Here is a 12,777-nt window from a genome sequence, read left to right as displayed (position 1 = left end):
AGTGCCTGGACACAAAAGGAGGAACCCCCTATTCTGCTCGATTTGAAGGGGATAACAAGGAGGAGTGCACTGCCTGATCTCAGGTTTCGATTGGGTATGTACGGGGTGAGCTTGTGTTGTAGATATTGTGTTGTAGATATTCTCGGCCTGTCTTGTGCAGAGCAAGAAGGGTGATGCACATAGCTTTGAAAGTGGGCCACCACACGACCAGGTGCCAGCAGAGGACACAGAGGGCGTGCGTGATGAGCTCTCTGGGGCAGAGGGATAAGAGGAGTCTAGCTGCAATGTTTTCGACCCTTTGCCTTTTTCTGAGTTGAGAAGCACAGAGCCCAGGTATAGGGAGTTAGCGTAGTCTAGGCGAGAGAAGACGTTGGGCTAAACCAGGTGGACATAAGGTTCAGGTGAACTGCTTGTGTTGAGAGCAGAATATGTGTTTTGCAGGTACAGAACAAAATACATTGTAATTGATCATTACAAAATCCATTATACTTAACAGACATGCCAGAAAGCAAAGCCATTTATGAATGAAGGAGGGTGGAGGCCATGCTTTATCTGTGCCAGTATTTTTCGGGGTCCATCGTAGCATTAGTATATGCTTGCACATTATTTCCTCTCCTTGACAGGCCCCAGCCAAGGGAAAGTAACTAAGGCAGCAGGGAGCATGCACCTTAGTTGCTAAACTGTTCACCCACATCTCTGTTGAGGACATTACCTGTGAAGCAGCATTCCATACTGCTAAGAGATATGGAGAGGATCATGGAGCACTGAAAAAAAAACAGGGTGGAAGAACTATGACATCTATGCATTTACTTGTACGTTTCAGCTGGCTTGTCCAAACCCAAGCAAAAGAAGCATGACTTTACTTGCTTCAAGCACAGGCTAAGCTGTGTTTCCATGCTGTCTTTAAATGTTTGTCACTCCCAGCCCTTCTCTTCCCGTTTGAAATCGAGTTCACTTTTGTACGTGTATAAGATAACTCAGTGGGTCATTGTGCCTGCTGCATGGATCACAATATAACCAGCAGGTCTTGCCTCAGCCCTTTGTAATTGTAAGGTCACTAAATGTGTTCCCTTTATGTTGGGTGATAATAAGCCTAGTGATTTAAGGGGCAACACACAATTGTTAGTGTTTTTTTGATTCATGCATTCTATTTTGTATTCTTATTTGTAAGGTTTACTACAGCATTTTATATACCTTAAATACCCGATTAACTGGCTGCCATCCAGATGAGCTGCTTCAGAGTCAGTTATTATCTATAACCTTCTGTCAGTGAAAAATGCAAATGCATGCGCATGGAATGTTGATGGCAAATGTAAGTACAAGTGAATTGAATGCAACTGTAGAGAGCATTTGTTTTATTTAGAATGACTGGGCCTTAATATTAGCATTACACCCAGAATGGCTGCAGAAGGAATCCATTTTGAAAGTGTGTGCCTGCAGGCAGGGTGGAAAAGAGTGTCTAAGTTTGTCTGGCTCTATGGAGTCAGCTATGGTGTCAATTGAGGAAGAAAGAAATACGCCCTGGTGAAGTCATGACATTTTCCATTTGTTTCTTTGAGACCAATTACTGGAGAGTGTCTAAAGGGCTGCAACATTTGGGCTTGGGGAACCATATTCTGGGATTGTAGGGGGATCTTATGTTTTTCTTGTCTGTGTACATCCTGCAGTGCTGCTATTTTATTAAATAGTTGATGATCCAACCTTGACACAGATTGAGACACAAGTCTGTTTTCCATGATAATTACCGTGCCTCTAGCCTCGGATCTCATTGTCGATTGGCACAGCAAATAAGTTGGGGGGGAGGAGGCTCTAGAGAAGGTATGATGCTGTGTCTTAATGCAAAGCTCGCTGAAGAGAGCGTCCATGGGTAAGGGAGCCTGTTTTATTCATAGGTTGGTTCACTAAATATCTAAGTTTGTGATTTGTTTGTCTTTATTTGTTTTATTGTGCCTGTCTATGATAACAGTTATTCTGGGTATCCAAGGAAGGGTGCTCTTAAAACCTCATTTGGCCAGGTGCAATTGACTTTCAGTAGAATCTAATGCTTTGATGGATACACTATATGTTAAGAGGGGTTTCCAGAGTGAATGAAGTCAGTATTCGTGTTTAAATACCTATTGGTTTAATTAAGAAAACACATGTTGGATCCATGCACTATTCACAATAGACAGCCTCACACCTAGCCTATGAGTCAAAGCGGACGTTATAACCAGGAATAGGTTGTCATACAGGGCCAGTACCAGAGCAAGTAACCATGTCAAAGAATGCGTGGTCTGTCCGTTTATCTCTTACCAAGCCCGATTCTTTTGTACAACCATACTCTTGATGCTTCGGCATATGTAACTTTGGTGTACACTTTATTTCTATTACTCCCAAGACAACTCAATTCTTGGGTTCTCTGGTGAAGGTGCCAGTGACAGGGACACTCATTTGAGTAGCCCTAATTCCAGTAGCCTATGGAAAGGAGACAGAAACGTTTGTTTAGTCTTTTTTCTACTTCCATATTTCTGTTCTTCCAATTCCAGAAATGGAATCTGATCAGGCTTGTCTATTTTGTCCTTGCGCCCACGCGTGCGTGTGTGCGTGTGCGTGTGTGTTTTGGTCATTATAAAGAGAAACACAGGCGTCCTCATACACCAATCCTTGTCTTACCTCTGTGAGAATGAGAAAACATCAGTAAAACAAGTACCACTCCCGCTTGAAGGTAGTCTAGTTTATGTTATCCACGCAAATTATTTGGCCAAGGCTTGTACGTTTTTAGATCAATGGCATTATTTTTCATGAGGTGACATTACAAATACATTTTCCAACAGATTGTACATTTGATCTTGATAAGATTTTCTGCCTAAGAGGAGCTCTAGAATCCGTGGGATCAAAAGTCCATGAAAGACAGTGGGATGCATTCTTTCATTGGTAGGCAGAGGCTACCAAAGGTCGTTCTGAATCACAGATCAGAGCCCTGATAGATTTCCAAGGAAAACTCCAAGAACAGGGCAAGTGTTAAAAGCTAATTTGGCAGTCACTAAAAACATAAAAGGCTATAGTCAACATTAGCTGGCACGCCTAGGGTTACCACCAACCAAAAGACTCTCCAGAAAGTATCCTTGATTTTCATAGTCCTGCCATATTGAACCTTATACCTGATCAGTCACCCGATCGACCCCAAGCAGCGGTATCTGCTCCACCATATTTATTAGGTGGACAGATCCAAATTTCAGAGCGCAGATTAATCTTCCAATAAAACGCTTGTATATAGCCAGTCCACCCCTATACGGTTACTGGCAGGCTCTACTTAGCAATTGCTTTCAGCTATTGATGCGATATGTGACAGATGGCTGTACTCTAATCGTCCTAGTGCCTCACATACAGTGGGTGCGCCTTCATCTTTTGAAGGGCTTCCTGACACACCTACACAAGCTGATGCTGCAGGATTCCCCTTAAAACAGTTACCCAATACAGGTAACGTGATATGGATTGTGTCTGCACCATGGCGCTCAAATGATTTGTTTGATATTAGCGGTTTCCTAAAATACGTGAGGATCCTCTTAAATTCCAAGAACAGTTGCAAAAAATAATAGACTGCAACAACCCTACTTGTGCTGATTGTCACCATTTGTTACAAGCTGCTTTTGCTCCAGACACATTGGGCCTCATTATAACAGTGGCCGCCACGGTATGAACGGTGCCAGTAAGGCACTGGCACCGTTCATACCGGGCTGCCACATTATGAGTTCTGTTCGTGGGTTCCTGACAGCCTGCCAGGTATTAGTACCTGGTGGGCCTATGGGGCAGAATGGGGATCAGGAGCCCGGCATTACTGCCTCCCGCAAATGGGCAATTACCGGGCCACTCATCTCGTAATGGGCTGCTTATTGCCCAATCTCTGGAGGCAATGCCGGTTACGAGCATGGCGGTAGCCGTGCCTGCCATACAGGCACAGTTACCGCCATGCTCGTAATGAGGCCCACTCACTTTATTACGACAGAGCAGTAATTGGCCATTGCAGGAACCCACAAGAGCTAATCTAAGAGGGTTTACTGATAGACTTCTCCGTATAATTGTACAAAAAGGCAGATTGGACAAAATGTATTTGTGTAAGCAAGTCAAGGGTCAGAATCCAGCCGACTATCACAAGGGACTTAAACAATGTTTTGATCAGTACTCAGGGGTCCATGATGTGGAAGAAACTGCACGGCAAACTGTAGTCTTAATGTTCATAATGGGTCTGCAACCCAAAATAGCAAAACACAAATTGGTTGTGAAGGCAAAGTTTGACTGAGTATTTTCGTGAAAATGCAGATAGACAGAAATGGACTACCAAGACTAGAGGGATGGAGCTGTAAATTCACAGTAGACTTCAAAAGGAAGGGCAGAGGGCAGGACCCAATCTCTGTGGAAAAGGGAGGAATAGAGGGAGAGGAATTCCCATTAGTGTGGGACAAAGGAGAGTTCAAGATAGATAATAGTCAAACTTGTTCAATGACCAGTGTAAATATTGGAAGGGCGTTGGGAACTGGAAGTCTAAATGCCTGAATCATCCCGTTCAACAGACATATTAGTTGCTGCCTCTTCCTCAATCGTTTTCACAATGATTTCCACCACCTGCCTAGCTTGTTACATAGTAGGGCAACCAGGGGGCCAGTAATATTGTTGCACCACTTATTCCGCTTGACCCTTCTCCTAATGTAAAATTTCCTTTTAGTTGAAAAAATCAGTAATGCTTGGTAGATACTGGATCATTACCCTCAACTTTGAGAGCTTCTGAATTTCTGCATGCTCCTTGTTCAGACGTAAAAGTAGTAGTAGTAATTTATATAGTGCCTTTTTCGATTAATATGGTCTCAATGCGCTTGTGGTGGGAACACCCTTGGGACCGCAGCCCAGAGTATGGCAACATTCTCAGAAAAGGCTTAGAATGTGTGTGTGCATTTGGCCAAGATCAGGAATTAAGTGGGCTTGCTGTGCTCCAGTAAGCAACCCAAGAGATCAGGCATGTGGACGGGTGCTGAGGGAGATCAGGAGAGTGCATGAGTGTAAGACTCTTTTTGTGTCCAGCTGGACCGAATTAGTGTCATAGGTCATTGCTGTATTCTGATGGCAGAGGTGTTGAGGCTTAATCTGGTGTAAGGAGGCAAAAGCGTTATGTTCCCAGTTAGACCGAATTTGTCATAGGTCGTCACTTTATTCTGATGAGTGCTTGTGGGGAGCCATGCCAGTGGCAGATGTCCACCGAAGTGATGCATTTATACATACCTTGAGGCTCGGATGGAGCTTTGTTATTGATGTCACTGCTTGGTCAGGTTGTCCATGTGAGAGAGTCCTTTGGGCGCACTAACCAGGTTGCCATAAAAGATCTTCTAAGCATCACAAACTATCATAATGCATCTTCTAACTGTGATAGACTGATTGCCCGTCTGTCTTCTAGTTGCGATATTGAGGCTACCTGCTTATCTTTAATTGCAATTCACTGTCAATCCTCGTACATATGAGCACATTTGGTGAGCTAAAGTCATTGGTCTTCTAGGTGTAATGACAGAAGTAAGTGTGTAGAGCAGGCTATCCTAATACCGGTTCAAGGTAAGGGAAGGCTGTCTTAAGGCTTAGCATGCGAGTGAGCTTCGGCCAAGATAAGTGAGATCTATATGGTGGTAAATGCAGTAAGTTACGGAAGCCAACCAATACCCCACCCATTCACATGGCCTATGACTGACTTGGGAGTCCTATTTCTGAACATCATATTTTTTTTACTTAGCATTATCATGCTAGTGAATGTATTAGGTTAGGGTTTACTGTGCAAAATGGTTTGCACCATTTATTGTTTTCCTGATGGTATTTATTTGGATTTTCCTAAACACAGAGAATTAGAACTTCAGCTGTATTACAAGAATGTTCAAATTTGATAGAGGCGTAGCAGAATGAAACTGCCTTGCTGCAAAAGGGACTGTAAGGCTAAGTTCTTCTACAAATTTGAACACAAATGAAGGTGGACGCATATTGAATGTGGAACCTATACACATTACTCCGAACCCAGACACACCTCTTCTATGTATCTCATTATACACCCTTTCAAAAAAGTGGAAGAAGGTATAAAGCCGGTCATTGAATCATTACTCAAGCAGGGATTATTGTCCCTGATCATAGCCCTTGCAATACAGATATTATACCTGTGAAGAAGCCTGGTAAAGAGCCATATCAAATTGTCCACTACCTCAGAGCTGTTAACTCAGTCGTTCTACCCACTTTTCCTACTGTTCCTAATCATACAACCATTGTATCTTGTAATCCTGCTGCTACAACACATTTACAGTGGTAGTATTATTGTGTTGGTCCGTCTTCTCCATACCTTTACCTCTGCCAGTCATAATATATCCACCTTTACTCATAAAAATAAGCTATACAAATTTAATCTCTTTTCTCAGATTTTGTAATGAGATCTTAATTTGTTGGTGTTTAAAGGGGGGGGCTGATTATATCATTGGACATCTTTTACCGGCATCCCCTCATTAGAAGCTTCTAAACAAGATTCTCTTGATGCGTTAATAGCTCTTGCTTTAAAGGGACAAAAGAAGTCAAAACAAAAGCTTAATTTGTCCTAGACCGAGTCTACTATCTTGGTCACGATATCTCCGTTATGGAGAGACACTTGCCCAATGTCAGCTTTAATGTGTATATCCAGGTACCCTTACCCCAGACCCAAATACAAAATGAGAGGACTTGTTGGTACAACTAATTACTGCCATAGTGGACAATGGGCTCTGCCTCAATTGTGAAACCTCACAGAACCCTACCATTCATTTACCTCCAAAACTGTTATTTTGCTCTACTGAGGCAGTTGATGCATTTATTCAAATCAGGCAAGAACTGTCCAAGGCTTCAGCCATAGGTTTACCAAATTATCCAACATCGTTTACCCTTTACGGCAATGAACGCGATTGGGTTGCTCTGCGAGTCCTGACTCAAATGTGTGGTGGCAAACATTGCTCTATTAATTATTTCAATGCAGCACTTGATCCTGTTATGGCTGTCTTGATGTCTGGTTTACATCCAGTAGCTGCTACTGCTCTGTTACTATAAAGAGCAGATAATTTATTGTGAGAAATTGCTGTTGTCTGCTGCATACGTAACTGATGCAATGCTCTATTTTAAGTCCTGCTTCTCTACTCCCAGCCTCTTCTGATTCGGAACACCAAGACTGTTTGTAAGTTAATGAAAATCCTTTGACTCCCAGAGGTGATTTAAAAGATGTACTGCTGCAGAATCTTGGAATGGTTCTGTTTGTTGACATATCTTGCTTGAGGAATTCTTATGAGAGAATCAGTGTGGGTTACACAGGTTGTACTCGGTATGACATTTTAGAAGCATATCTATGACAAAATGTTCACTCTGTAAAGGTTGCTGAACTAGATGCTCATAGTCGAACATGCATTTTCACGAAGGGTAAATCTGTTATAAATTATGCTCGTTCTCTTTATCGCTACGGCTTTACTCATGCTTTTGGTATATTGTGGAAACAACGTGGATACCTCACATTAGTTGGTACAACCATATGTATGGTTCTCATGTTGCCGCTTTACTGGAAGCACTGCTAGTGCCTTCTGCACTGGCTAGAGTTAAGTTCAAGGATCATGAAATATCTGAATCAGAGTTGTCATAGAAAATTATTTTTCTGATAAATCAGTTTGAACTGCGTTCCTAGAAAGCTCCCTGGCTCCTAACAATGTAATTCCCAGTATTGCAGTGGATCAGCTCTGATTACTATCCTTTCTAGCCCACTGTTGTTGCAGGGCATAACACCCAAACAAGAAAAAAACTAAAAAAATGCTGTCAGTTTTTAAATTGCGCTTCTCAATGCATGAGTTTCAAAGAAATGACATCCCACTTAGTACTCAATGTAAATGGGAGACACAGGGCATCCTATTTAACACAGCACTTGTATCTTTGTCCCACTAGCAGTGCTCTTGATTCTCAACCCTCTCTTCGCCAGATTTACCATGGACTATCCATAGGAGCAATTTGGAGTAATATTGGGGTTTCTACTTACATTTTAAATGTAGATTCTCATTCTGGGAACACAGAATAGATCCTTAACCTGGAGTTGCTGCCTCAGCAGGGTCTCTTTCAGCTGGTCACCTGGACCTCTCTCTGTCTTCAGCTTTTCTAGGATAGCCATTCAAATGTTTTCAGCTCTGTTCCCCAGCCATATCCATCTCCAGTTGTATCCCAAAATATTCTTCAATATTACCCCTCATTAATAATCCAATTCTGTGCACATGCTATCTCATATCCTCAACTCATCCCCACATTATGTGGCTTCGGAAGGAGGAGTTCTTCTATCTGCGTCCAATGACTGCAAAGGTGGGAGGGAATTTCAGTAATGTTGTGGAGAGCCATTTCTTTTAATTACAACAACATTTGATTAACATGTGTTAGTTTAATAAAACACAAAACAAAAGAGGTGATGTCTGGAAGTTTTGTAATGAATCCTAACCTCTGGCATTGCTCTGGCACACCCTCCAGATCATCGTTCTTCGCCTGCCAAGCCATTACAAAAGGGGAAATACCATATGCAAATAAGGCTTGGTCCCACCCCAAAAGGGACAGTCCAGCCCGAACTGCTTGGTCACATCCCTTCTGCATGAGACCACAAGCATCCCCGAACATGTTTCGGCTTTGTTGGGCCTCATCTGTGAGAGGTAGCTTGGGCCTCTAGGCCCAGCAGGCACAGGGCCCACGTCTGGGCATACCCTCCCCACTCGGGGTGATTTACGCAAAACAAAAGAGGTGATGGCTGGAAGGTTTGGAATGAATCCTAACCTCAGGCATTGCTCTAGACAACCCTCCACACCATCCAAATCCTCCAGTTTAATAGATACATTAATTACTTTTTTATTGAACTGAAGAGAACACATTTTACAATTACATATATATGTTCTCAACACACTCTTCTGAATTTCTTTACTATGCTGAAATTTGAGTTCTTTTTAAGCTTCAGGGCTGCAAAACAAAGTGTTCTGGGACCCTGGCAGAGTTCTTCTGCTGATAATCACCTGCCTTCATATTTTTCTACATGTAGCAGAGGTTCCAACTTCCATATGCATTTGTCCACATTATTTTGTTGAAAAATGTTCTTTGGTGTGTTCAAAAATACTTGCAGTTTTTCATTTTACAAGGGAACCATTTTCATCATGGCAGCGAACAAGATGCGCAGTCCAGCAGGAGGCATAATTTTGTGAATGGCCGTTTGTATGAGGCGATTATACTCTGGATCTGAAGTTGTTACAGTCCCTGCCACCCTCAAAACCCAAACACAGGGTCTAGCTGCGAGGGTACCAAAGAAAATCACCACTGTAGCCTTATGGGTCGGGACCTGTTTTGATCCTGCTAAAACTCAGACTGCCATCAGGCACACTGGGCATTCGACGTAGGCCCATTCACCCAACTGCCGAAAGGTGTAGCCTCCACTGTAACATGTAACAGGGCAAGGGACGGGACCTTGACAAGGAGGAATGGGGGTCTTCTCTTAACATGGATCAGGAAGCCTGCCGCGATGTATGCCAGAGACCCTGCTGCACCAGAAGTGGGGTGAGGGAGTTGGTAGTATCCCAGTCCCTGCCCCACCGATATCTGCCTGTTTGCAAGAAGAAAGTACCACATTTTATCACCCAATACCAGTCAACAATAAGCCGACCAATGTTCTCTCTGGTGCTGGGCTGGGAAAAGGGGTAGGGCTAGGAAAACATTTTATGCAATGTTTGCAGCACAACAGGGCCCATGGGGAAAATGCAGTCAATAGTCGGCTCACAAGGCCAGATGAGAGAGGCAGCCAATGGAGGAGGAAAGTGCTACAGTAGTAGACAAAAGGGAGGATAGTAGAGAGACAGAGTGTGGGTTGTTCAGGTGAGGTTGAGGAAGGAAAAGGCAGAGTGAGAGAAAAGACACAGGAAGGATGGTGGAATGGAGCTTGGAAGAGAATTACAGAGAGCATGAGCAAGGTGAGTTAATGGTTTGCTGAGAGAAAGAGGCACGTGGGTGTGATCGTGCAAGTATGGTGAGTAAAGTTAGTGAGTGCGACTATGTGGGAGTATTGGGGAGTAAGTGATGCTGAGTGAGAACGGTGATTGGGAAAGTTAAAGTATTGATGATAATGATATGTTGTTCATATAGCGCTTTCACCAAAGCACTTTACATAGAACATATTTACATTCAATATGGATGACTGTGAGAGAAGGAGAGGTGGAGGGTAGTGGAGAGTGGAGGGTATTGGGAGTGAAGAGCAGGTGGAGTTTACAGTAGTGGAGAGTAGTGTGAGTGGAGATTAATGTAGAGTAGGTAGAGAGGGGTGGGAGTGGAGAGTAGTGGAGGGGAGAAGGAGTGGAGGCAGTGAACAGAGAAGTGGAGCATAGTGGAGAGTGGAGCAGATAGCAGTAGTAGACATGAAGTGGAATAACGCCAGAGGAACAAAGGGAGAGGGGGTGAACGAAGAGGGTGTGAGGAAGAGAAGAGAGGAGATTAGAAGGACAGGAAAATAATACGAACATCACAGTGAGTGGTATGATGGTGTGAGAGGAAAAGGTCTAGTGAGGCTTGGGCAGTTGGAAGGCACCAATTCCTGTAATCATTCTTCTTGTCAGACTCCTATTTAGGATACACCTGGAAGACCCCAGAGGAAATTAGACAGATAAGGTTATTGCTTTTACGTCCTCAACACTAGCCAGCCAGATTCTAGATAGTAGCGGTTACTGATCTCTAGTGATGGAAGTCCGCACTAGGGTAGGAGGAGGCCTGGGGAAGACAAGAGAGAGAGGGATGGCACTTAGTTGGACCCTATTTAAATTCCTAATAAAAATGCTGGAACTGTCTTTGAGAGTTGGTCCATTCTTTAAGCCATCTGTGACAAACATCACCGTTGGTGACAGCATTTCCAAAGTCACTTGCTACTGCAAAGAGTGCGTAATCAGGATCCAAATCATCCCCGTTAAGAGATCCTGCTGCAACGAGTGCCACAACTTTAGCAGATGATCAGAGTGGTGATGTTACTTAAGTGTAGGCTTCATCTTCATCTTCAGTTGACAGTGCAGTCTCATCATCAGTCAATGTTGACATAAAAGACGAAGAAGAGCAACAGCCATCTCCTGCTCTCCAAGATTCTTAATCTTCATTTCAAGTCTGTGAGACAAGAGTAAGCATTTTAATAGTACATGCATCCTGCATTTAACAGATTTCAGACTTAAATGCACTACAAACTGTTTCAAAACCAGCCTTTCATGTTTCCTGATTTCACCGTTTGCGTTGTGTCCTCTAACAAAGGGTCCAGATGTACATCCTTGAATCGAAAGTAAAAACAGCTTCCTGGTAATAAGCATGCCTCAAAAATGTATCAGACTGTTGGGTCTGCACACCTCTTCCACATGACATTGATTCTGGATTTCCCATGGCATCAACCCCTTTTAAATGGAATAACATTCAGGCCCTTTAAATGGAGTGACATGAAGGCCCTTTTAAAAGGAGTGACATTTGCAGTGTCTTGGGATTCGTCTCTAGATCCTATGGTCCAGAGCCATGCTTTGGTCATCATTTGCAATTGTGTGTTTAAGGTCTGCCAAATGTTCCCTCTCTTGATCAGCTTCATTAGAAACCTGCTGCTATTCTATCATCATTTACTGCAAGAATTGTTATGTGCACTAATAATGGCCCCCTATTAATAGGAATAAGCGCTTGCAAATAATTTCTGTCTACAAAAATAAAACTTCCTATCAATGGTGGATCGCTCTCTTTAAGGATCTTTCTTTCACTGAATTTGGTTAGCCCACTTTGGTTATGCAACTTACCACTGAACCTATTGCATATGTTTTCTTTGAGCCCACAGCTGGCTTCCAATGATTTGGGATGGTAGTTATAAGGCGTATGTGCTATTTACCCTTGATCATTTTACTAGCTTCCCCCGCCCAGATTTAAAAGAAGAATCAGGTTTAGGGACCTTTGCAGAAGGCACGGGCTGTATGATTCCAGGAGTAGGTATAAAACTTACTCGTGACAAGATTCTTATATTGTCACTATTGTTAGAAAAAGTGGCAAATGACGCTTCAGAATCCTTTTTTTTAATAACTCATATAAGGTTGTTTTACGCACAATGTTGTTGTAGAATCACAAGACCCTCAACACCATACTTGCCCCAAAAGAAAGCGTTTGCATACTAGGTGGGTCCAAGTGTTCTACATTCACCCCAAATTATTCAGACAATCTTATAGATAATATTACTCAGATTAGAAAATCTGCAGCTATATTTCTTTCAAAATACTAAGGGTGGTCCCTTTGGTCATTGCTCACACCCGCATCCAGGTCATTAAAAGCTTCCATATTCAATGAAATCTTATTGGTTTTTGCCATCTTTTTAGAATTTATATTTTGCATCTCCTAATCAGGTGTGTATTTAGTTGTCTGGGAAAGCACGCTGTGATGCGTTTGAAGGTTCAGGAGAAGGTCATGCTCATGAAGGCAATTGAAGAGGTTCCAGTTGTTACTGGTAGCTGATTATTCAGATTATTTAGCAGTATGAGGTTTGTTGTCGCTCACCCTCACAGGGGGGAATCTGTCAGGGAAAATATGTAATTGCAAGTAAACCTAATGTAACTGTAAAGAGTATTTTGATTTGAGAAAGACTAGACCTTAGAATTAGCATTTGACCCAGTGCAGCTGAAGAAAGAATCCATTTTGAAAGTCTGTGTCTCTAGGGAGGATGGAGAAAGGTAGCTTGGTAACTAACAATGTATTTAGTCA

The sequence above is a fragment of the Ambystoma mexicanum genome, chromosome 7q (assembly GCF_040938575.1).
Source record: "Ambystoma mexicanum isolate Mex_15411 chromosome 7q, UKY_AmexF1_1, whole genome shotgun sequence".
Taxonomy (NCBI): Eukaryota; Metazoa; Chordata; class Amphibia; order Caudata; family Ambystomatidae; genus Ambystoma; species Ambystoma mexicanum.
Note: the sequence above shows the minus strand (reverse complement) of the source record.